The 27,155-nt window shown below is 38.3% G+C and overlaps 1 protein-coding gene across 1 annotated transcript in view; it reads left to right on the top strand.

The window, feature by feature from the left end:
* Nucleotides 1-27,155, top strand: part of SATB2 (SATB homeobox 2) — a 195,123-nt gene that overhangs the window by 23,087 nt on the left and 144,881 nt on the right. The window lies entirely within an intron of this gene.

Raw genomic sequence — 27,155 nt, forward strand, 5'->3', positions numbered from 1 at the left:
TCATTATTTCAGCATGTATTGTACAACTCTGGGGAGCCCATTGTGAGCTTGTGTTGCTTCATTCTGGAGCATAGGCCATTGTTCTTTCATGCCAAAGAATAAACAAAACGAAAACAAACAACAACAACAAAAACCCAAAGCCTTGAAGAATGGGGAAAAATAATTTTTTTTAACTCACTGCAGTGATTATACTTGTGTTTCAGCTGAAGTGATTGAATTGCATAGTTTGTGATTATTGTTATATTAAAGGAAATATGTAACTCCTAGGTCTTATTTTTTTAGATATTAACTTCCTATATTATTATCTTTACTTAACATTTGTGCATGTGCCAAGAATCTTTGCTATCTTTTTTATGAGTCCATCTTCTTACCATTCCTGAGAACTATCAGTTGGAGTCTCATTTATTTTGATAAAGAAACTATAAGTGATAAAGCAATTTATACTAAAAGAAACTAAGCCACTGCCACAGTCAATTTTGACTCACATCAACCCTTTAGGACAGATTAGAACTGCCACATAGGGTTTCCAGGGCTGGAAATCTTTATGGAAGCAGACTGCCATATCTTTCTCCCCCTGAGTGTTTCATGGGTTCGAACAGCTGACCTTTTGGTTAACAGCTGAGTGCTTTAATGACTGTGCCATCAGGGCTCTGCAATGTATACAAAGTTATAAATATGGTGACAGAGGACATGAGATTTAAATTCTTAAACTCTTGACTCTGGTCTGTGAGACCATTGTTTTTTCAAAAAATGTTTTAATTAAGTACTTACGTTATATCTTAGTTCTACCAATAAAGCTACTGATTTCAAACCAGGGGTCAAGAATGTTTTCCCAGGGCAAGTAGTACCCCACTGATAATTATGAGTCCAAGTGCCGTCTGAATCCAAGTGCTTAGCCAGTCTGGGTGCAGTAACATAGCTGAATCCCAGAGCCCGCTGCTTTCAAAACAGCGTGATAAGGGATGAATCATTTCCTTTCTGCAGCGACTTTCCTTCTTGTGTGAGGGATTCAGGATTTGATCTTGAGCAAATTGCATCCTGGACACCATTGCTTTTTTTTCATGCTATGTGCCTAAATGAAATAAAAGAAGCTCCTCTCTCTTCCCCCCGTAAACTTTTCATGCCATTTTAGGGATATTTTTCTCTGAATGTAAAGGTCATTGTATCCCACTGCTTGCATCCTGGTGTGCCAGCTTCCTGTTTGACAGGGCTATCCATCTCAGTTAGCACGGCTGCTCAACGCGTCGTGAGCTAACATGTGGAACACAGAGCGCTAAGTGGCCAAGATTTGCTTCTTGGCACATGCTGAGGGAAGGGGCTCTCAGGAAATTTGCACTGGGGAGTCACACTGTTCCATTCAATGATGTGGACTGAGAGTCTTACTCACCAAGGTGAGATATACTCCCAATAAATCTAGTCTATAAAAAACAGTAGTGGATAAAACGGGAAAATCAAAAGCAAATATTTGCTTCCTCAAAGTGTTTGAAATCTAAGGTTAAAAAATACTAAATTTTACCTTTTTTTTTTTTTTTGGTAAAAGTTGAATCCATGTTCTGAAGGTGCCCTAGATTACAGATATACTTTATTTTGTGAGTAAGCAAAGACTTTGTCGTTAGGTCCTAACTATAATCTCACAGGGGAGGGAAAATCTTTTTTTTTTTTATTTTGTTTTAAGTTAGGCTGCTCATCTCTGCTTTGGGCAAATGGAAAACCTTTGGATTGTTTATTTGGACATGAATGTATTAGTTTTTGTTTTTTTTTTTCATTCAGGTCATTAAAAGTATGCAGTTGGCTGCATTTTTATTACAGGCCAAGCAGCATGCGTGATGAGAGCCCATTCATGTACTGGGTAAACGGCAGAGCAGGAGCGAGAGGGAAAAGAGGGGGAGCAAAACATCACTGCGTATTTGAGGCATGAGGTCTTCATGGGTGCAGTTTTTTTTTTGTCTTTTGGTTTTGTTTGTTTATTAGTTTAGTGTTTAGGCAATTTCCCCACTGTAGGGGAGTCACTGGAGGATTTCCTGGCGGGTTCATTTCCAGCAGAAAAACTAGTGTTCCTGAATCTCTTTTTCCTACAAGTGGGAAAGTTGGGCGGTGCTGAATTAAAAGGACAGGGGATTGCTTGAGCCTACTTTAAAAACTGAATTCTTGAAACATGATTTTTCCTTTTGATGTGACCAGAAAAAAGAGTTTCGGTAATTGAATTGAAAGAGTATTTTAGATTCTTGACAACAACAACAAAATAAATAAAATTTAAGGAAAAAAAAAGGGTATTTTAGATTGCTTGTAAAGAGAAAATATATTTGCAGTGCGATTACTTTGGAGTAGTGCTCGGGTTCCAATGACAAAACATAGTGGACCCGTGTTCTTGTGAGTGTGGAGTAGCAAGTTTCTTTTTCTGAGAGACCATTCCCTCCAGGTGAGCTTTAAAGATATTTTATTAAGAAAGAATATTTGCTTCGAAAGGATGATAGAAATTTTACTAAATCAGAGTTTAGGGAATTAATTTTCCTCTTTTACTATATATCAGATGTTCTACAAAAATGGTAATCTTCAAATTTTATTTGACGACCAGACATTGGGACCCAGGAGATAATAAGGAACACAGGACATTGTGGTAAATCATGGGTATGCTTCTAGCTGACCTAAACCCTCCATCCCCTAACACAGGTAGGGCTTTCTGTGATTCTCAAGGATCTGAGATATGAGTTGCAAGATTCATCTGACTTGCTGTTTTGCTTATGTAGACAACAGAAAGATGGCACTTCCTTTGCTTCTCCCAGAATGGTTAGCCTGAAGTGTAATGAAAAGCAAGGATGGTTTACACTGTACTATGGCATACCCGTCTAGGTCTCTGAATCCAAAGTCTTCCAGTCTTTGGGAAGAGTATTAACCCAGGGCACTGTTTCTCCTAGGGGGCCATCAGAACCCCCTCTCAGCTTAAACTCACCACTTCCTTTATCCTACTTTTCTTCTTCGCTTGTCATCCTTTCAGCCCCTTAGAGCTTTTTGGTAATGCCCATCGACCTTCCCATACTGTCCAGAGAGTTCTTTAACCCACTAATGAAGTAGCTATATGTGCTTGCTAACCTGCATGGTGGGCTTTGGGATGGTGCAGTGGTAGTAGGGCAATTCCGCATTGTGCACATTTGACTTGATTTGTGAGTGGGCACCTTATCTCTCCCCTGCTTTCTGTAACTTAAACATAAATTTTAGGCTTTATTTATTTATTTTTTTGGATTGAGTGTTTACTAAATATAATTGGATAATGATTACATATATTGGATAATATTACATATATTGCATTCCCATGATGAAATACATAGAGATACTTTTTCAAGGTAACTTAAACAAACTTCATTAAAAAAAAAAACAAAACTCAGAAATTTTTTCCAATAAAGCCATCTCCTAAAACCAAATAGAAGGCCTGGTTAGAGAAATATGTATATTCCTAAAAAGTGCTGGTTTACTTTCTTCAATAATTACATTTGAACACATGGACTGGAAACCGTTTTGTTCTCTTATAAAAAAGTAATACATAGCATAATGTGAGGCCCACAGGTATTGAGTAAATGTTTGTTGAATTGATGAATGCACAGTTTTAAAGTTTTATTTTACTAACTTTTACCCATGAAGAATTTTTCCCTGATGTATCACTATGAAGTTGGCTCCGATTCCTTTAGTTAGGTGTTTTTATCAGAAGTGAAATATATTTTGGCTCCGTATTAATCAGCTATTAGTATTTCTGGATTATTCCATGTTATCATTCCGTAGTCAAGGATGTTTTGACTATGCTTATGGTGGCAAAATACTGCAATAATAAATTTTAAAATCATGAGGGGGTATTTATTCAAGAATTACTTATGGACTTGCTGGAGTCCCAATTCTTCTGATTGAAACTTAGAGATCTTTTGTTGGTGTTATCTGGATCTCATTTGTTTGAAAGCATTACATGTGGGGAAAATGACTTTAGTCTATGAACTAGAAACAATCATAGGAATAAACAAATAGAATAAGGTTTAAAACTGAAACAGTGAAGATATCTATATAAAAAATGAGCAACTTCATTTCTTAATTTTGTAGTGGACTAGCACTTTCCAAAATGCTATTGGGAATAATTTTAGAAGCTACTTTTAACATAAGTTTTATTATTAGAAATGGATATTTTCAATTTAAATTGTGTACTGTTTAAAATACTGTTCTTAAATTTTTTTGAAGTTTTTTATTACATAAAAATGCTGCATGTATATGGTAATGAGACTAGTGTATTAAATACTGAAGAGTACATAAGACCAACTATTGGCAATTCATGGCCAATTTTGTTTCATTTCTGTCTCCACCCACTCTTCACTCCTCCACCACTGGATTATGTTAAAGTATATCCTAGATCCCATATTTCATCCAAAAATATTTTACTATACATTTCTAAAAGTGAAAGTTGCTGTTAAAGGCATAACCATGATACCATCATCATCACTTCTTTAAAAAAAAAAAAAAGATAACCATTCCTTAATATCATGACCTATCTCCTGTCAAGTTCAAATTTCCCTGTTTATTTTATAATTTTTTTTCAAGTGTTGGTTTATTCAAATTAGGAACCATGTGAATCCATAAACTGCATTTGGTTTTTGTGTCTCTAAAGCCATTTGGAATCTATAGATTTTCCATTCCCTTGAAATCTTAAAAATTCTTTTCTAACCCTTATATTTGACATTTTAACTCAGAATTATTTTTGTTTTGTTACATTTAATGTAAACACTAACCCTTACCCCGCCCGCACCTGTAAATACTATGATTTCAAGTAAAAATTAGTATGCTCAACCATAACCTTGAAAACGGAATTCATAAATTCCTACTTTTTTTTTTTTTTTGAGGGACCATGATTAAAAGATATACGTTGTGTAGGGCCAGAAGGTTTTTCATGCCCTCAAAGTTTGACATTTTCCCTATTGAAAATGTCTAAAATTATCCTGTGCCTTGCCTTGCTTCTTTATTTCTTTCTTTGGCTCTCTTTCTTTTTTTCTCCACTTTTCCTTCTTTATTTAAACTCTCATGTTTGGGAGACTCTCAGCATTTTTTTTTTTTTTCTTTATAAGGGGAATGTTGAAAAAAAGATGCTATTTAGATATTTTAGGCCTTGAAGCAAACTTTTAACAAACAAGCTGCTTTTTAAAAAATTCTGTGACTCCCAAAAGAGCTGAAAAAAACGACACCAAATTGCTGTTAACCTTGTCTTAGCCCCCAGTAGAGCTGACCAGGCCAAAATGTAGAACACTGGCTGGGCCTATGTAATTCTTATCAGGCTTTCTATGCTGTCCCTACCTCTGCTACAGAAAACTAAATATTCGTGTGTGTGTGTATGCATTTATTTATTTATTACAAATATCAATATATATACCACACACACCTGTAACACTTCTTTCTAAGGAAATGCTGAGGGAAAAATAAAGCCACCTTGTTTCCCTGTCTAATACATACTTAAGAATGAACATCTAATAATAAATGTTTGTAGTTGTGTGTTCCTTATATTTGTTTATATTGTCATAAATACATGTCATTTGAAATGTATACATATGTAATTATGACTCGTGAAGGTCAGTCGATGGAATCCTTGAGTATCTGTAACTATCCAGAGGGTAGAGACCCCATCCAACTTGATTTGCGGGATGCCTAGCAGTTGAGTAGGTGGGGCTTGATAAAAAGTATTTGAGGGCAGTGAGTTAAAGAGTGACCTCGCTTTACCTGTGACCTTGCAGTTTCTATTTGAACACCCATTAAAAAAAATCATATCAGAGGAAAGATGAGAGAAGTGTTTAGCAATGTTTTCAGTGTCTGTTTTGTTTGGGGCCATAGACCATGGTAGCAATTAGCTTTGGTATGTTTTTAAAACTGCCTAAATCTCCTTCTTGGAGTTTAGGTGTTAATAACCGTGACCTGGAGGGGACTCCCTTTGAGTTCTATGTCCTGGCTTTTACGTAAAGTGATCCAGGTAAAAAGGACCCACCCTCAATGATCATGACCTTTATTTAATAATGAAGATTATTTTCCACTGAAAGCATAGTTTCGAGTACTTAAAAGTAGGAAACCTGCAGCCCGAAATTAGTGATACTCTGATATAATTTATATTGTGATTAATGTTTTATTCTATTCCTTCCTACTGTCTTTTACTGTGTATAGATTTTATTTTATTTATTTTTTAATTGTACTTTTGGTGAAAGTTTACAGCTCAAGTTAACTTTACTGTGTATAGATTTTAAATGTAAGGCAGAGAGCATTTCCCAAAGACCCAGATCTGTTTGGCTTTAAAAAGATGCTGCACAGATGCCGTTCAAGGAACTCATTTAGTAAAAAGCACATTCATTAAACACTTATCAATGCTTTAATCACGCTGTTACCTTTTGGGTACCCATATACCCGTTTTGGGTAGATCCTTTCAATTTAAAGCTCTCCATTGATAAATCTCCCTGTCTTTGTGTTATACCCTCATATTCTATCTCTAAATTAAAGTCTGTGTTGACATTCATGATGGGCAGTAAAAATTCTTGGCCATAGAGCATTTTGTAACATTAAAATGCTTTATTCAAAATCCCTGGTTCCTGTTTTTTTCATTTTTACTTGGAAAAGGGCTCTCTTCATCTACATCTTGTAATTTCACTTAATCCTTTTCGAATGTGTGAAATACCAGAATTGTAGCTCTTTCACTTCATATTTTAATGTACATTTATTTCACATTTATACTTTGAGTGTCCAAATTCCTCAGGTACGGTGTTACTGTATTTTAAATTCTTACAGGACTTCAACTCCATACTAGTACACTTAATGGCAGAGTATCAGTAATGGGCAATCTATTAATTACATATTTGGATAGCTTAGTATGTGAGGCGTGACCCTGAGCAGTTAGGGAGCTCTTCTGTCTTCAGCATGTGGTTGTGGGAGGCAGTGGTAACAAGGGAGCGTTCAGCTGGCCGTTTGGTCACACTTGGGTGCCTTGGTTTGGCTTCCTAGGTGCCAGATAGACTTTGTATGACTGTGATGAGCATTTAAAACCCAGTGCTTTGAAACGGTTGCTTTTTGATGGCAGCTTTGAGAGCTCTAAAGAGACTTAAGTTAAACCTCTGGAACACGTGCCATTTGTTTGCTCAAAAGCAGTGACTGGCAAAATTATTTGTGTGTCAATGCGAGAAAACACAGAAGTTTTCCTCTGCCTATCTCTTTTTGAAGAAATATTACCTGGGACAGAACAGCAAATCTGTGCTGCTGTTTTACATGTTCCTTACTCAGGTTGGAAAAGATTGCTGTTAGACAGCGCCCAAGGTCCTTCTCTGCTTTCAGCTTCCCCCTGTCAGAGAAATAAGACCCAGGTATTCTTCCTGACAATTTTGTAAATTAAGGAATGAGGTGCTGGATAGCTCAAATCTGTACCCTCAATGATTTGGCTGTTCAGGGCCTAATAATCTCCCAGATAAAAGCTGTACCCACCATCATGGGAGCCAAGATGAGAGAGTAGAATTTTTTTTTTAGGTTTCCTTTTAATAATTTTTTTCAAAATTTTTATTGTGTGGTAGGTGGAAGCTTACAGAGCAAATTAGTTTCCTGTTCGATAGTTTGTATGTAAAGTATTCTGTGACATTGGTTGCATCCTCCTCAATGTGTTAGCACTCTCCCCATTTCCTCCCTGGGTTCCGTTTACTTTCCTCTGGATTTTCTAACTGCCTTCTCGTCTTTGCTTTTGGGCAGATGTCCTTTTGATCTGGGATAATTGATTGTTCTAAGGAACATGTTCCTCTCGGTTGTTAGTATCTATTTTATGGGCCTGTGTGTTGTTTGGAGCCCTGGTGTCGCAGTGATTAAGAGTTCAGCGGCTAACCAAAAGGTTGACAGCTCCTTGGAAACTCTATGGGGCAGTTCTACTCTGTCTAGTAGGATTGCTATCAGTCGGAATCAACTCCATGGCAACAGGTTTGGTTTGTTTTTATTGGCTTAAGAGTGGTCTCCAGGAATAGCTTTAGTTCTAGGTCAGAAGGGTGTCTTAGGGACCTAGTCTGTGTGTGTGTATGTGTGGGGAGGGGTAGTCTGTTCTTGATCAGAAGCTCTGACCAGTTTTGCCAACCTGAGTGATGGTACTTTTTAAGAATATATGTCTCAGACCAAAACCAAAACCAAACCCAGTGCGGTTGAGTCGATTCTGACTCATAGCGACCCTATAGGACAGAGTAGAACTGCCCCACAGAGTTTCCAAGGAGCGCCTGGTGGATTCGAACTGTAGACCCTTTGGTTAGCAGCTGTAGTACTTAACCACTATGCCACCAGGGTTTCCATATGCCTCAGAGTCATGGTAAAAAAAAAAAAAAAAAAGAAAAACGAAACAAAAAAATCTGTTGCCATCAAGTTGATCCTGACTTATGTTACAAAGTAGAACTGCTCTGTAGTGTTTTCCTGGCTATAGTGTTTACAGAAGCAGATTTCCAGGCTTTTCTTCCATGATGCCACTCGGTGGGTTTGAACCGCCAACATTTAGGTTAGTAGTTAGGTGCAAACCACTTGTGCTATCCAGGGACCTCTGGTAATAAATAACAATTCTAAATGACTTGTTTAATTATTATGAATACAGTGATTCTTTAAGGGGGGAAAATAGTTCTTTCAAAGTGGGCCTGTTTTATGTACTTGGTAATGGAGGATATATCAGAATTATTTGAAAGAAAGCATTTAATTAAGGTCTTTGGTCTTTTGAGAAAAGACTAATATGAAGAAATGTAGTTAAGTGTTAATATTTCCGTTTTGTGGACAGAAAAATTACAAAGAGACTTTTCTTAAGATCATACCTTGATACTCTGGTTCTCTAGTACACTATCATTTCATGCATTTATTTAGTGGATATTTATTGAGTGCCTAGGCATTCTTCTAGGTATTGGGGACGCAGCAAAGAACTAAACCTATAATGTCCCTACCCTCAAGATGCTTACATTTCAGTAGGGGAGAATAGAAAATGAACAACTTAGTATAAAATATTAGGTAGTGCCTAGCATTATCTTATATGTACGTTGATTCTATTTTTGCCATCTTATCTTCCTAGGGTTAGGATTTTGGCAAATCTAAGCATCTGGAAATAGCTGCTTAACCAGAAATGTGGATAAAAATGAAGATTTTGTGTAGGTTTTGAACACTGAGAAAAATAACTGCCACAAATCTCAGGGAGAAAAGACTGGGCCGTTTTGAGACTCCTACTATCTATGTTCTACTCCATCCTATAGGGTCGCTATGAGTAGGAATTGAGTAGATGGCAGTGTATGGTGCCCTGGTGGTGAAAAAGTTAAGTGCTTGGCTGCTAATTAAAAGGTTGGCAGTTTGATCCTACTGAATGGCTCAACGGGAGAAAAGATGTAGTGATCTGCTTCCATAAAGATTATATCCAAGAAAACTCCATGAGGCAATTCTACTCTGTCATGTGGGGCTGCTATGAGTCAGAATTGACTCAGTGGCACCCAATAACAACAGAAATAACCCCCTATGTAGGAAATAAAGATTTCAATAGAAACAAGGTGGAAAGAAATGGCCACTAAGTGAGAATTGCGGAAGATGATGAAATAGCTGTAAATACACAAAGGTCTGCAGCCATTTAGTGTTGGCACAAGGTGTACCTCCTCCCACCTCAGGAGACCCTGATGCTCTCTCAATATTTCTACATAGCATAGCCACTGATGACCTTGAGACTTCAAGGAGAGGTTGGATTCTATTCACGTTCCTTTTTCAGCAGGCAGATAGTAACATACTATTTTAGAAAGCTACTCTGAACAAGGGTTAAAAAGAAAATGATGTAGACACTGAAAAGTTTTTTGAAAAATTTACTTATGTGGTCTAAGTCACATCCGAAATAGGTTAAATGTAACATTTTAGATTAGCTTAATTAAATCATGGTTTAGTTTTTTGTGAAAGAAACTGACATTTTTACAGAATAGCGTCTTAGTCATCTAGTGCTGCTGTAACAGAAATACCACAAGTAGATGGCTTTAACAAAGAGAAATTTATTCTTTCACAGTCCAGTAGGCTCGAAGTCTGAATTCAGGGCGCTGGCTCCAGGGGAAGGCTTTCTCTCTCTGTTGGCTCTGGAGAAAGGTTCTTGTCATCAATCTTCCCTTGGTCTGGGAGCATCTCAGCACAAGAACCAAAAGATGGGCTCTGATCCCAGCACTGCTTTCTCGGTGGTATGAGGTCCCCATGTCTTTCTGCTCGCTTTTCTCTTTTATATCTCAAAAGAGATTGGCTTAAGACACATTTACTCTAGTAGATCTCAGCAATAGAACTGCCACTAATCCATCTCATTACATCACAGTGATAGGATTTACAACCCAGAGGGAAATCACATCAGATGACAAAATGGTAGACAGTCATATAATACTGGGAATCATGACCTAGCCAAGTTGGCAGATATTTTTGGAGGACACAAAAATTAGCTATCCATGACAATAGATGTGCTATGAATATGTTTAATTATCTAATATTTTTTTAGTGCTTCTTAGGTACCAGGCACTGTTCTAGGTGCTTAACTTATATTAACTAATTAGTCTTTGTAATAGCCTTGTGAAGTGCACAATATTATTATCCATACTTTACTGATGTGGAAACTGAGGCTCAGAGAGGTGAATAGTTGACACCAAAAACTGGCTCCAGAAAATGTGTACTTAGCCAGGGTCCCATTCAGTGGTGTTATATTTCTAGTCTGTCAATTGAGTCTAGAATTGAAATTAAGAGTAATTTTTAAAAAATATTTTATAGGCATAAACCAAAGATGGACATTTTGGAATTGTAACTGAATGTACATAAAAAATGTACATATATATTTTTAAATTGAGTGGGGAGCTTGCTTTGAGTTTGAATAATAAAATTGAACTTGCTATCTTGGGATGGCATTTATGAGAACTTATTTTATTTAATACTTTTCTATAATGAAGTAATGATGGTTCATTTTAGAAATATAAAAAATGCAGAAAAAGTAGAAGATAAAAATCTCTATGGTTCAGCTACTCAGAGATAAACATACGTAACATTTTGGGAGTATTTCCCTTTAGTCATAGTTATAAATGCATTTTGACCTCGTTGACATCATACGTATGCAATATTTTAACCTGTAACTTTTTCAATTAATATTATAATGTGTCCTTTCCATATTTTAATTATTTTTATTGCTATATAATTGTGAAGCTTTTGGTTGTCAAATCAAACGTGAAACGTTAGATATCTTTTGATTACCCAGAATGATTTAGGGATGGTCAGTAAATTAAGAAGTGTTAAGTGCAAATGCTTTGCCTAGCGCATGCTGGGTAATCAGAATAATTCACTCCGATCTTTATGGGACAATATAGTTATCTTTTCAAAATAAGTTTTTTCTTACTTGGTTCATGCAGGTGAAAGGGCAGTTATTTAAAAAATTTCTGTCATTGACCTGTATTCCTTCTCACCTGTGCCTTGTGCTAAAGAGTTAAGTTTTTTAACGTGGAAGAAAGATAAAAAGACATTGTGTCTTTCAGGAAATTTTAGTTAATTGATTTCATATTTTGTTTTTATAGTAGTCTTGTTCTTACCCACATTTTGGCCTTTTTCCTGTTTTAAAAAACACATATACAGCATTGTGTGGGTTAGTTACTGAGTGCTTACTAGTTTCATAATGACAGTCCTGTATTAAAGATGTCCCTTGGTCCAGGAATTAATAACTGATGATGGTTTGTCTGTTTTTTAGCCTCTTGTCTGTGCTATGCACAGTAGGATAGAGGTTTTATGAAAGAGTCATTGGAGGAAATGCTTAAGGAAGGCTTTTCCTATGTTTGAATTGATTGAGGAGAGCCTGCTATTGGGGGTAGAGACTTCGTCAAACAAATTGTGAAGGCTGTGGTGTGGAATTCTTTTTTGTGATTCATTTCTACTGCACCTCCCGTCCTGCTGGGCATGAAAAAGAGACAAGCATCTATGTCTCCCTTCCCTATTTTATGGTTCTAAGAATGACCCATCTGCTTCTTTTCACAGTCTTCCCTGTAGCTTAGCAGTTGTGAGATGAATATGGTTAGAATTTCAAAGTATTTGGTCATCTACCACAAGTTGTGATCAAGTTGGCTCCAGCTCATGGAGACCCCATGTGTGTCAGAGTAGAACTGTGCTCCAGAGGGTTTTCAATGACTAATTTTTCAGAAGTAGATTGCCAGGCCTTTCTTTGGAGACACCTCTAAGTGAACTTGAACTTCCGACGACCTCTCAGTTAACAGTCAAGCATGTTAACCTTTTGCACTACCAAGGGACTCCTACCCCGCAGCCTTTTTCAACAGTGGTGTTGGCTCCATTTTAGTTGTCTCTTTTCTGGAGTTGTTCAGCTCAGACTGAGATCAGTCCTCAATGTAGGGGTTATTCTCTTCCTATGTGATTATGTTGGTGGCCTTTAAATAGAGAGAATAATTTACTTTCAATAAATATTTCAGTGACTTTTTTTTTTGTAGTAGACATAACAAAGATTAACCAGCATTTATGTAACTCAAATTATCTATGAAAGTTTATCCATGTAACCAAAAATATCAATTTTACGAAAGAAAAGTTTTAATTATCAAGTCCATGTTTTTTCATAAGTATACACATCAGGAAGCTCTTAGGTATCACATTATGTTAAAATTTGCTACTATGTTCTTTTTTTTATTTGTAATCCCCAGTCGATAATACACCCATTTGCAGTTTAAACTAATGCTATTAAGATCTGCAACTGCTTTTCTGTCTTACTTATTAAGGAGGAATTTCTTGTTGTGACTAATGATAAGACTGAATTTGTCTGAGTCTCTTGGCAGATATTAATTTAACCAGGTAAATTAAGAACAATAGGACCAACTCTGTTGTAAATTGAGGATTAAAACTCTTGCAGGGGTGGAGTCTTCTCCTAGGGGACTGAGGGATTTCTTGGTTTATTTTAATGAAGTTCAGTAAAATAACTCATTTATCATCCCAAACACGTGCCTAGTAGGTTATTTTTCTTCTCCCCCTCAGTACTAGCAAAGAAGACATAACCTTACTCTGTTCTCATACCTGTTTAGTCTTAGAGAGAGAGAGGTGTGTTGTTGCTGATTATAATTCTGTCAAACACAGCTTACTCTGTGTCAGGCACTGTCCTAAGTATGTCACATATGTAATGCATTTCATGCTTACAAACCCTGTGTGATATAGGTACAATTTTCTCCATTTTACAGGTGAGGAAAATGAGGCACCGAGAGGTTAAGTGACTTACCTAAAGGCACACAGCAATTAAGTGATAGAGACAGGATTCAAATGTTCAAACATAGGCATTCTGCTTCTTGAGAACGTGGCTTAGCCACTACATGCCTTTCCCCCCACCAGTCCTCTCTATGGCATGATGAAGGCATCGTTTTGGTGTTATTATTGTTAGCTTCCATCAAGTCAGCCTCAGACACATGGTGATCTCATGTATATCGAAACAAAATGCTGCCTGGTCCTGAGACAACCCTGTGATTGGTTGTGGATTGGGCCATTGTGATCCATAGGGTTTTCATTGCCTGATTTTCAGAAGTAGATAGCCAGGCCTTTCTTCCTTGTCCATCTTAGTTTGGGAGCTCTGCTGAAACCTGTTCAGTATCATAGCAACATGCAAGCCTCTGCTCACAGACGGGTGGTGACTGCACATGGTTTTGGCCAGGAATCAAACCCAGGTCTTGCACATGGAAGGCAAGAATTCTATCTCTGAACCACCACTGCCCCCATAGTTATGACAGTGGGTTATTATTAAGAATATAAATAAAATTCTTTACAAGGCCTGGGCTCGTATAAACAGGCTAACTCATTAAAATGCTGAACATTTCTTCCATTTTTCTCCTGGGGGTGGATTGGTAGACGGGAGAGGGGCACAGAACTTCAAAGACAATATGAGTGCATCCTACTTAATCTGAAATATTTTGATGCTTCTGGAAAAGTGAGATGATTTAATTTCATATATAATTGCATGAGGAATTATAAATTATGTTTTCTAAAATACCTATGACACTAAACCACAAAATGAACAGATAAAACTGATTTGTTCTCTGACAAATCAAGATATATGGCAGTGTTTTCATTACAAATGCCGTTTGTGCGGATGGAGCAGCTGAATATGCTCTAAAATGACATGAGCTGTTCCCAGGCGGCACTGCTTTCACGTGGACATCTCGGGGTGATTTACAACTCGTACTAAAATTTTTTAAAAACACACCATGGAGCAAAGCCCAGGTTGAACTTCTAAAGTCATGGAATGCAGATGTATCTTTCTAATTGACCTTCTTTAGAATAAACTAGTCTTCAGAAGTTGTTTAATCCTGTGGGGAGAATGGACTATTGGAGGGCTGGGGATGCCATTTAGAAAATTGTCTCTCTTAGTACATTTAATAGATTCCTGGAAGGTATGTGTTGACTTCTTCTGGAGAGTAATTTATTCATAGTAAGACTGAGTAAGAATTCTTCTTTCTGTCGGGTGGACTGAAAACAGAGTGTGTTCTAGGTCTCTGTGGTGGTGGAATGTGAAAACTCAAAATTTGGATGTTGTGAGTTGAAGCACTTCTCAAAGGACCTGTGTCCTCAAGCTGTCACAGTCATTTGTTTGTCCTGAATTTGAAAAGGGCTTTGAAATATGTGGAACCGAAATAGTTCTGCTTATAGTACTAGGGATTCTTGTGAAAATGAAAGTGTCATCTTCCGGGTGGGAGGAGGTTGATATTGGTTGATTGCCAGCGGGACTGGGTTGTTGTTGTGATTTTGCTGTGCAGTGATGGAGTTTTCACTGAGCCTGCCAAAGTCATTTACCTGATCCCCTTTGTGGTCCATGACATCTGATTTATGATGGGTGTGCAGGAATAGGAATGGAGACCAGATCGTAGAATGAAAGAGAAAATGGAACTAATCCAGAAGGCAAATCAAATATATACGAGGCATTTTTCTGTGTAACTGGGACTTAAAATAGATGCTTTCTGTAATGTTTTCTTTTTAGGTACATTTTCTGTTATGTGTAACAAGTTACCAAATTTAAATGTTAGAATTTATTAAACAATCCAAATTGAACAATAAATAATATTGCACTAAAAGCTGAGGAGACAGAAGTAAACCAGGTGAGGATTGGAAAGTAAAATTCACTGATAGAATTTCACAGTTGTGCTTAATTTTTTTTTTTTTTTAAATAACTTCTAACATAAATGGTTAAAAGTATATTGGTTTACTAGTTTCTTTTTCCTAAGGAACTAGAAAAGCCTGTGTAGATTAAGCACCTTCTTTGTTTTGAGGTATGACACTATTAATTGTTGGATCATGGTGGCTTATCTCCTGTAATTGTCAGGTTAGCTGTCCAACCTGATGTAATAAGGGCTCTGGTTTCCAATTCTGTTCTGATTGAGGACAGCATTGTGTGGTGGTTAGGTGTTGGTGGACTCTGGAGTCTCATTGCCAGACTTTTAATCTTGATGCTACCACCTCCCAGCTCTGTGATTCTCTGCTTCAGTTTCACCATCTATAAAATGGGTATAATAATATAGTACCTCCTTCGTAAGGTTATTATGAGGATTAAATGAACCAGTGTATGCAAAGTACTTTCCATTGCCCTTGGCACAGGGTAAGGGCTTAATACACGTTAGTTGCTATTATTATTACTTTACAGTGCAAAAGGCAGATATAATGTATTAATTTTATGTTCCATAGGTTTCATTCATATAACCTCTCATTTTGAGATACTAGATGTGAATTGCCAACATTAATTCCTTAATCTTAATTAGTTCCTTAATCTATATTTTCCTATACATAGGAATATTAGGTTCTCTGATAGTCATGCTTTTTAAGTGATAAAATCCTATTCCATGGCTTTGCATTAACTTGAAAAAGAATTGCTTTGCTTTTTGTGGATACAGTATTCTGTACTACATTGCCTCTCTTCACTGTTTTTGCAAAGCACTTCATATTTTTTATATATGCTGACAGTGCCATAGGTCTTCTCCACAAAATCATCTGGTTGAAATCGTGCACTTAAAAAAATGAAATAGCTTTAATTAATGACAACTGAAAACTTAAACTTTCACTGATGGCTTTGTAATCAATGTACTAGTTTTTTTTTAGTCAAGCAACAAATGTTTTGCATCTATTCAGTCTGTCTTCTCCTTCTTCAAAAATTTTTAGAGCTCCCGATATCAAGTTACCAAGTACAAACGTAACTTTACTACAGGGAAGCCATCTTATTTAACTAACTTTCTCCACAGTTGTGTTGAAAACATATGGATTTTTTTTTTCCCCTCTATTTCTCCTCCAAAATAATTGTTCGTATCTTGTCTCCTTTTCTCAAGTGATTGCACTTGTCGAACTGCCTTGAAGCAAACCTAGGTCTGTGTGGAGCAGAAGGAATGCAAATGTTTTCCTCTGTGGACACTTTGTCAGTAGGTATTTGTATCCTGGAAAATTTGAATGTAATCAGAACTGAACTTGTCACCTATGAATCACTGCTCCTTTTTTTCAATTTCTCTCCTGGAACATCTCACAAGAGACAGCTTCATGGCTGAATACCACTGTTTGGTGCACTTTTACCTGGACTAAATGGTCATTGCTAAAAAAAAAAAAAGTAAACGATGATACTTGTGTGACTAAAGAGCCCAACTAGAGAAAGACATTAAATCAAAACCAAACCAAATCCATTGCCCTTGAGTTGATTCCAACTCATAGCAACCCTATGGGACGGAGTAGAACTGCTCCATAGGGTTTCCAAGGCTGTACTCTTTATGGAAGCAGCCTGTCACATCTTTCTCCCATAGAGCACCTGTTAGGTTCGAACCCCTAACCTTTTGATTGGCAGTTGGGAGCTTAACCACTGTGCTACCAGGGCTCCTTGAGAAAGATGTTAGGTTATGATATGTCATATCCAGTTATGTTATAGCATAATACAATTAACTTGTGAACAGGGCAGTGAGAACTGAAATGGCAATAAACCCACAAGTAGAATGTAACTTAATTCTAATTTATTACTCTGTTCCTTCCCCTTTCCAGTCTTCTTTCATTCTCACTATTTTCACCCTTTTTTTTCTTAGTATTTGGAATCGTCCTTTCTGCCCCCCCCGCCTTTTTGAGCTATATTCTATTCTAAAAAAAAATGTGAATCTGAATTTCCTGTGGGAAAACAGAATTTGAAGAAGAATTCTCTCCTGCCAACTAGTAGATGTGTGATCCCACTGTGTTTTGGTGTGTGTTTATTTTAATATTAGAATTACCAACTAAAAGCTAATAATACTGTAAGAAAAGTATAATTAGGAGGGTAAATCTGTATCAAAAATTGCATGGTGTACCTCAAAATCAAATATAATTATTAGTGGATGGTCTTCTCTTTGCTAATTATCCATTCATAGATTTGTGCATAAACCAGTGTTTTTTTTTTTTAATTGTGTATTTTTTAAATCAATTCAGCTCCCTACAAAGTATACTTTACTAGATCTTAGACAAAATAATCTAGTTTGGTATAATAGAACTACACTAAAGTAAACATATAATAATGTTCCTTCTGACAAATATTATGATGTGACTTCTGCCAAGTCCTGATGCCCACTCCCTTCCGGGTACAATGGTCCTATTTTTAACTCCCCCAAGTGCTCACTCCTGCCCAGGCCTATGTTGTTGACAGCCACCTCTTTACCGTGTAGCCATCTGCAGTTGCTGTAGACAGTGGTGGTGATGCTACAAGTTGGCATCCAGGCTTGGTGGGCTGAGGGCAGCCTGATGGAAGGGTAGAACTCACAGGGGATGGCACTGAGCCTGGAGGTCTTGGGAAGCCAGAAAGGAGGGCTAGGCCAGGCCTCTAGTGGACCACAGGACCACGGTACAGGAACCCCAAGTCTAGTTTCCATCCATAATGGTTTTGGACCAGGACACAGAAAACCTATATGGGGAGACATGGTGGACCACTGGGCATCCTGCAAGCACAACCTCACTGGGGGAGTGAGAGATTTATTTGTTTGATCAGATTTCCGATGAATAAAGTATTTACCATCCCATCAAATTAAATAACTTATCTACAGTATTCTAATGTAATTTGGATATCCATATACCTTACCCTATTGTTCACTCAGTTATTTTTTAATCAGTATGCATTATTACTATTAAAGGCTTGTTACAGCAATAACAAAGGAGCACTGGTGGCACAGTGGTTAAGCACTCAGTTGCTAACTGAAAGGTCAGTGGTTTGAACCTACCAGTAGCTCCACAGGAGAAAGATGTGGCAATCTGCTTCTGTAAAGATTACGGCCTTAGAAACCCTATGGGGCAGTTCTACTCTGTCCTATGGGGTCACTGTGAGTCAGAATCGACTAGATGGTAGCAGGTTTGGTTTGATTTCTATAGCAATAACAAGGAGCTGATGGTACAGTGGTTAAGTGCTCAGGGCTAGCCAAAAGGTCAGTGGTTTTCACCACTCAGCCAGTCTGAGGGAGAAAAATGTGGCAGTCTGCTTCCTTAAAGATTACAGCCTTGGAAACCCTATGGGGTAGTTCTACTCTGTCCTATAGGGTAGCTATGAGTCAGAATTGACTAGACGGCAATGTGTTTATAGCAGTAACATTTTAAATCATATCATACGTGGTAGTTAATAAGTTAAAACAATGCTATATGGTACTTTAAATGATTCAATGGCTAGTGATTAGCAACTTTTCTCAGAGGTTTATGGTAATATTTATGATTTAGCCTCTGTGTCAATTACAGTCACGTACTCTATAACGTCCGTTTGGGCAGTGTCCAACCGCTTATTTGCCTGTGGTTCCATAAGGTTATAATAGAGTTCAGAAACCCCTATCAGAGAATGGGATTTAGGGGATGTAACTGGACGTGGTGGATGAAACAGCTTCCCACATGTAACATGTGCCTCTCATGTCTCTTGTATACAAAACAATTGCGCTGCCAGCCGTATAATGGTACAGTACATATATAGCCTATCATACCTAAGTCTGGATAGTCATGATAAATGCCTGTGTTGCTGGTTTATGTATGTACTGTATTGTACTTTCTATCATTATTTTAATGTGAACTTTCCCTACTTACAAATAAAAAGTTTACCGTGTAACAGTGTGTGCTTTGACTTGTAGGCAACAGCATCCAATCCTGTGTATCATGTGTCTCTCATGTGTTGTAGTGTTATCTCTCTGTTTAATTTTCTTTACAAAATGTTATTGTGAAATGCATCATGGCTCTGAAATGCAGCAAAACCAGCGCTAGTGAAAGCAGCAGCAAGAGGCAAAGAAGTATCGGTCTGACGTGAAACAGGAGGTTATTATTAAACAACATGGAGGTAGAAAATCAGTGACAGTTATTGCTTGTGATTTAGACAGGTTCCCATAAAGCGCAAATCATACAACATCCTGTTTCACAGAACATATCGTATATGTGAAGTGACAAACAGATGACTATAATTGAGTATGTAATAATTACTTGGTTTTAGTTATTTTGAACAGTCATTTATTTGAGACCTTGGTCAGATGACAAACTTAGAACTGTTTGTTCCTGAAGATAACATTTTCCTTTTGGGGCTTGCAGCCAGACATATATAAGGTATTTGTTATAACCCCTGTAGCAAATACTGTGTAAAAGGACAGCGTGTTTCTCACACCAGGCCCTATATTTTAATATGTAAATTTTCATGGCTCTCATTCTTATTTGAGTGGCTTTGTTTTTTCAGATTGTATTCAGTTTGCAAGGTCTCTGTTGCACTCACCCTGTGGATTTTTTCACCCCGACTTTTTTTTTTTTTATAATCAGAACTCAGTGCCTCCTCAGTATTGTTAGTGATAAAGCCTTTCCTTAATCAGAAGACAACTGTGCTGTTTTGCTCTCATACGTGGTTCCCTGCCACAGTTTCCTGCTCGTTTACCCCTCTCTCACATGTGCGAGGGATGGTTCCTGGAGGGACAGGCCTGTGTCCACAAATTCTACCGAGACGCCTCTCCTGCTTGAATCATTCTGATTTATTCGTGATCCACTGGGAGAGGAGTGACCAGCAATAGGCTTTTCTTAAGCAGAAGCCACATGGTGTTACGAAAGGAAAGGCTTTTGCAGACTGGGGTTTGTGACAGGCAGGAGAGGCTGGCTCAGGAGTCTTGAGTGAGCGCTTTGACACACTGAGTAACAGCCCATTATCACTTGTGCTGGTGTCAAAACAATACAGCAGTTTGAACTGCAGCTCAGCTTCCTCCTGCTGTCACACATGCTCCCTCATAAGTCATTAGAGTGTTGGCGTGGACTTTTTCCGGAATCAGTCAGAGATGCATTACAAGAGGCGGAAGTGTTTATTAATTCAATTTAAGGAGTGATTATTAATCATCTGCTATGTGTCAGGTACTGTGCTGGGGGCTGAGGGTGGGTTTCTCCAAGTCAGTTAGACAAGGTCCCTGCCCTCAAGGTGCCCCCTGCCTGTGAGAGCATATGAGTACTGTGGCTATCATGAAGAGTAACACAAGAGAGTGGCAAACAGCATGGCTTTGAAAGTTCAAAGGAGGGAGAAAGCTCATCGAATTGGAGGAATAGTTTAAGCTTCATGAGGGTGGTGATATGTGAGCCGGGCCTTGGCAGGACTTGATTTTGATGGGCAGGAATGAGGTGAGAGAGACAGTTGGCAGAGACTTCTGTTTGACTGGTGTGCAGGCTATGTTTGGAGGTGTCAGGACTCCAGAATCTCTTGAAACGAGGCTTGAATGCCAGGCTAAAGAGTTTACGTTTTATTTAGTGGTCTCTTGCTGAGGCCCTCATTGAAAGGTTTTGAGTCAGTTGAGTAATGTGTTAGGAATAATTATATCAGTGTACATTAAGAAGTTAGCTGAGGTATTAATCAGTTAAGGTTGCAAGTACTACATGTAGCAGAAACTCTACAGTAGTCACCCAAATAGGGGTTTTATTTGTCTCGTGTGCTAATGCAGTATCTCCACAATGCTGCCAAGGGCCTGGGCTCTGCTTCTCTTCTTATGGTTGCCAAATGGCTGCTATACCTCCAGACATCCAGTTCAGATTCCAGGCAGCAAGAGGGTTAAAAGAAAAAGGGAAAAGGCCAAGTGCCTTTCTCATGAAACTCTGCCTTTGTTATTTTGGAAGGGACATCCACTGCGAGGACTTTGGCATTTATATCAGTCCCAGGTCTGAGAACCTGGGAAATCAAGTTTTGTATTTGGTACAATGCTGATAGAAGAAAAATAAAACAAAACAAAAAACATTGGAATTCTCTAATAAGAAAGAAGAGGAGAGTGAATATTGGATAGGCGTGTAGCAGTGTTGGCCACAGCTTGTTTGTGAGATCTGTCGTGGGAAATCAAGGAAGTCAGAGAGCAGAGGGACAGAGAGCTAACAGTGCCAGCAAGGATTTCTGATCAGATTCAGAGGAAACAATTTCAGAATTTGGTTTCCATTTTAGATTTGTTTAATGAAGTAATATGGAACAATGAGTTAGGAAACCTAGGCTCTAAATGTGGCCTCATCATTAACCGGGCATGTGTTTGGAGAAGTCACGTCTCTGAGCCTCTGTTTTCTTATCTATAAATTGGGAGCTTCAAAGCCTAGATGGCCAGAATCTATGATGCTAAAAAATGACTGCATATATGCTTTTGAATATATTTTCAGATTAAACACTGAGCAAATTATAAAAATAAATTTGTAAGAAGATGTCAATTTTATTTAAACTGTTTTCTCCTAATTTGAGAAATCAAAAAGCTAGGGAAAGTATTTTATGTATGAATTTAACATGTATAGCCTTTAAAACAACACTGTGTAATACTCCTTGGCACTGGTGTTTTCTGTTATCAACTATACTTGCATTTAGTTATTATAAGGGAAGTAGGAGATAAGAGATTCACCCTTGAGCCCCTGCTCTCACAGAATTATTTATAATGGGACAATTTATTATACAGTATTTTCATGATAAATAGCTCAGTTACATTCTCCATGTATTTCACAGTTCCACCCAGGACAGCTCATATCACACAAAGCAAAGATACACAGTTTTTATTTTTCATCTGTGAATTGTCCCATTGGGTGAGATGTTTTCGCCCCTGCTCTATCAACTGCCAATGTATAGAACTAGCTTATGTGTGTCCACATTATTTTAGAGATGGAGAGAAGTACAAGAAATATAAAATTTGGTCTTTATTCTCAGGGGTTTATTACCTAGTTGGGGAGAAAAGAGAAAGATACACAGAATAGAGAACAACGCAAAAGACTAAAAGTCGACGTGTTGAAGCAGGTGCTCCAGCCTTTGTGTGCTATCCTTGTTAGTGGGGTGCAGTTCTAGGAGGGGTCCTTTCTCCTGCCCAAGGGTGTTGTCTTGGCTTGTACCCTTAGTCACTGACTCCCTCACCTTTTCTGGGACCTTGTCCCCAGAGTTCTTCTGTTTTCTATTTCTCCCTCTCCATTGGCTCCTTCTGTTTGGTTTACAGAAATGCTCAATAAAGACTGCCCCAAACTAAAACAAACTAATCTTTTCAACATTTACTCCCTTATTCAGGCTGCCATCATATTTTATTTCTTCTGCATTAAGTGTTTTCCAAGCACCCATCCTTACAATCTAGTTCACATTCGTCTCAAGTCACGCCCTCACCTTCAGGTTAACAATGCTTCTATAGTCACCAAATTTAAAAAAAAAAAAAAAAAAAAAATTTTTTTTTTTTTTTTTCAATCTGGTCTGAGTCTTCCTTTTCATCCCCTCCCACTTTTTAACAGTTTTCATTTCCTACTCCTATTTGGAGCTGAATTTCTTATCATTCCTCAGGCACACTATCCTTCATGAATTTCTGTCTTTATGCATTTTCTGAAAAGCTTGACGCCTCTCTAGTTCACCTGGGAGGCTTGTCCTTTCACCAAAGAACTCTAATTGCTTTCTTCTGCTGGGTGGGTTCAAACTTTGGCCAGCAGCTGGGTGCTTAACTTGTGCCATCAGGATGCCACTATTTTTTTTTGTCATAATATTGTAAGGGCAGATACTATTGTTTTTTACAGTTAAAGAAACTGAGGTTCATGGAGGTTAACAAATTTATCCCATGTCACAAAGTGAGCACATGGTAGAGTCAGGATATGAATTCCTGCAGCGTGACTCAAAAGTCTGTTCTTTAAGCACTATTTGGTAGGTTGGGCTATATGGCAAGCAGTAGGTGTTGATGAGACAGGGTCCCTAGACTAGAATAACACACAAGAGGAGAAGAGAGATAAGTAAACAGATATAAAACTAATCCATTGTGTTAACCACTGTTACAAAGATACAGCCTAGAAAATCTATGGAGGCAGTTCTACTCTGTCACATGGGATCACCATGAGTTGAAATCGGCTGGATGGCACCTAACAAGTGATGTTCTTAGCATAGTGCCAGGAACATGGTAGGTATTCGTATTAAAAAATATTTGCTGATGAAATATACTAATAAACAGAATAATATTCATTTATTGGTAATACTGGCTCTCTCCTTTGAATGGAATTAAGTTTTAAATGAGAGTGGGATAATAAAGATGAGAAGTGAAGTTTTTTTTTTTTCTCCTGGAGACATACAGACTGACTCAGAAGGAAGCCTGCTCAGAAGTGAAAGCTTTGTTAAGCAGACTGAAAAGGAAATGTATGTGGCAGAGGAGAGCACTAATTCAGTGTGATCTGAATATGACATACTGTAGTATCTCTTTAAAGTGTTAAAAAGCAAAAGATGTCACTTTAAGGACTACGGTGTGCCTGACCCAAGCCATGGTATTTTCAGTCACCTCATATGCATGTGAAAGCTGGACAATGAATAAGGAAGACTGAACAAGAATTGGTGCCTTCGAATTACGGTGTTGGCAAAGAATATTGAAGACACCATGGACTGCTAAAAGAACAAACAAATCTATGTTGGAAGAAATACAGCCAGAATGCTCCCTAGAAGTGAGGATGGCAAGTCTTTGTCTGTCATATTTTGGACATGTTATCAGGAGGGATCAGTCCCTGGAGAAGGACATCATGTTTGGTCAAGTACAGGGTCAGAGGAAAAGAAGACGACCCTCAAGGAGATAGATTAACACAGTGGCTGCAACAGTGGGCTCAGACATAGCAAGGATTGTGAGGATGGCACAGGACTGGGCAGTGTTTCGTTCTGTTGTGCATAGGGTTGCAATGAGTCACAAATGCAATCTTTATCCAAAGAAGAAAGAAACTACTCAAAATTAATAAAGGCTATTTATTAGCAATGGCTAATGGGTTTCTTTAATTAGAAAAAAGTCTCCGGGCATCTCCCATCACTAATGGAACCTTAGGTATAAGAGGCAAAAAAGGCCTTTTATGGCTTTTTTTAAAAAACTTAATTTTGGTATTTACAAAGGTGAATATAAATGTTTTACCAAACCATAAGTGTATGTTTTGATCTACTTTTATACTTATTAACTGCTTAGTTATAGTAGGAAAATTCATCATAGGTTTTAACACTTGATTTTATGAAAGCCTTATGATGTCATTCCTGTGTAGTACATTGCATTAAAAAACAGGGTGACCACCCTGAACAGTCAGTAAAAATAATGAAGCATTCATTCTTCTTGAACTCCAGCTTGAAATATTCCATAGTTAAAGTTATAGTAGCGTATGCTGAGAGGTCAGCTTTTCAGAGTGGTAGTCTCACCTTAAGCTTGGAGATCAGTAAAGATGAGAATTCCCATCACTTCTTGTCCAATTCTTTGGGGAGAACCAATGTTTGCGGATGATACTGGAAAAGAGCGGGCTCTGATACATGAGGCATTAATACGGTTCTGTTCTAATTGTGAAGTTATCTGCCTTGAGGAATGGGCGATCAGTAATACCAGCTTAACTCAAATATCAATTGAGAGGAGAGTACTCCACCCACCTGAGGAACAATGACCCTTTTTACAATGTGACCACACCATTCAGGAGGGTTCATCCTAGCTGCCTCAAATCTCATCAAACTAATCTCAGTGCCTGGGATTAGGTTTGGCTGACCAAATGTACTTTTAGGTCAGAGTTCAAGGAGTCCTGGTTCAGTTTCAGGGAGCAGGGAGGACAACCTGCTCACAATACTTTTTTAAACAAAGGTTTCATTCTAGAGTGCTTTTAAAACCCCTCAAACAGCTTTAACTGCGAAACTAACACACACACAGAAAAAGGCAATTAGTGATCTCTGTACGAGTCTGTTTGCACGGGTTATTAATGGCTCTGGCCTATAGAGTGTGTACAAACCAAAAAAAAAAAAGTGGTTGGTAGGGGGTAGGGGGCTTGTGGGGGTACAGTGATGGAGAGGGAGGGAGCCATGCAGACAAACTTCCTCTCTCCTCTCTCCTTCTTTGCAGCCTTGTAATTAAACCCAGACTTAGCAGCAGTATCATTACGCTGTGAAGATGAGCTAGAAACTCTTTTGAAGTTAAATTTCTTAACATTACCCCCTACAGTAGAAAGGGCGTTCATACTGTGACCTATCTTTTAAAAACAAAACAATGCTAAACAGTGTGTGCAGATTTCCAACAAAGATTCCTCCTTCCTGAAGCCTTGGCATTTATTGCAGGTGGTGGTATGACGCATGATACAGAAAAATGGAGTTCTGATTTTTTTAAGTAACGTATTGAAAATATAAAGTAGGCAGAATTGTAGGGCACAGATTAATTTAGCCGTGATAAATGTCTTAATTCACCATTTTTGTCCATGGAAATAGCTATTCCTCAGGGAAGCAGTATTACTATGTAATGTCTTAGCCAAAGAGTGCTCTGTAGAAGTGTTCAGAAGATCTAAATGTCCACATGATGTAAATTCAACTTTCTAAATATTATTTTAAAGAGCTCTGGTGCCGAAATGGTTAAGTGCTTGGCTGCTAACCAAGAAGGTTGGCGGTTCAAACCCACCCAGCAGTTCCGTAGAAGAAATACCTGGCAGTCTGCTACTGTAAAGATTAAAACAAAACAAAACCCATTGCTGTCGAGTCGATTCCGACTCATAGTGACCCTATAGGACAGAGTAGAACTGCCCCATAGGGTTCCCAAGGAGCGCCTGGTGGATTTGAACTGCCAACCACTTGTTTAGCAGCTGTAGCTCTTAGCCATTGCACCACCAGGGTTTCCCCTGTAAAACCCTATGGAGCAGTTCTGCCTTGTTACATGGGTTCGCTATGAGTTGGAATTGACTCAAGGGCAATAGCAACTATTATTTTATTCAGTGCCTTTGTTACATCAGTAAATTTACTGTAAATGCCCTCCCCTCCAGTGAAATGTAGATGCCCACTAAAATAGCATAGCTGGGTAGTGTTTAGAACTGGCAGTGACAAGAGAAAGAGCAGGATGGACTATCAGAAGTATTAAAAACAAAAACAAAAAAAACTAGTTGCTGTTGAATCAGCTCCATCTCCGGGTCACCCCGTGTGTGTCAGAGTAGAACTGAGCTTCATAGGGTTTTCTATGGCTGAATTTTTAAGAAGTGGAGCACCAGGCCTTTCTTCTGAGATGCCCCGGAACCTCAAGCCTTTTGGTTAGCTGCTGAGCGCATTAACTGTTTGCAGTACCCGGGAACTTCATCGGAATTGTAGTTGAGGCTAGATGATCTCTTCCCATTTCCCACCATGTTCCGAAATCTTCTTCCCGACTTCCCTGGTGGAGAGTCATTAGGCCTTTGCTTGGCTACTTCAAGGGATGAGGAGCTCGTTTATTTGGGAGGCTGTAGATAAAAGCGGTTACTCTGATTTTACATCCCTAAGGACTGTAAAAGGAATTACCGTTCTTCAGATAGAGTGTACTGGTATTACTTCCCTTCCCACGACTCAGCTACTTAAAAATAATGATCATGGATTTTGCCCTCCCTATTTTTTTTTTTTAAGACTTTTGTTTTGTAGGCTAAACAACCACAGGGCCTTATGTATGTTTGGTGCCTGTTTGGTGCCTTTTCTTTCACACTCTGTACCCACCCACTGCCATCGAGTCTATTCCAACTCATAGCGACCCTATAGAACAGAGTAGAACTGCTCCACAGAGTTTCCAAGGAGCGCCTGGTAGATTTGAACTGCTGACCTCTTGGTTAGCGGCTGTGGCACTTAACCTCTATGCCACCAGGGTTTCCTTCACATTCTGTATCGCCCTTGTATCTGGTTGTTTTCTAGTTGTGCGCCTCCCTGTGAAACCCACGCATCTCATTGCCTCAGGTGTGAT

The sequence above is a fragment of the Loxodonta africana genome, chromosome 6 (assembly GCF_030014295.1).
Source record: "Loxodonta africana isolate mLoxAfr1 chromosome 6, mLoxAfr1.hap2, whole genome shotgun sequence".
Taxonomy (NCBI): Eukaryota; Metazoa; Chordata; class Mammalia; order Proboscidea; family Elephantidae; genus Loxodonta; species Loxodonta africana.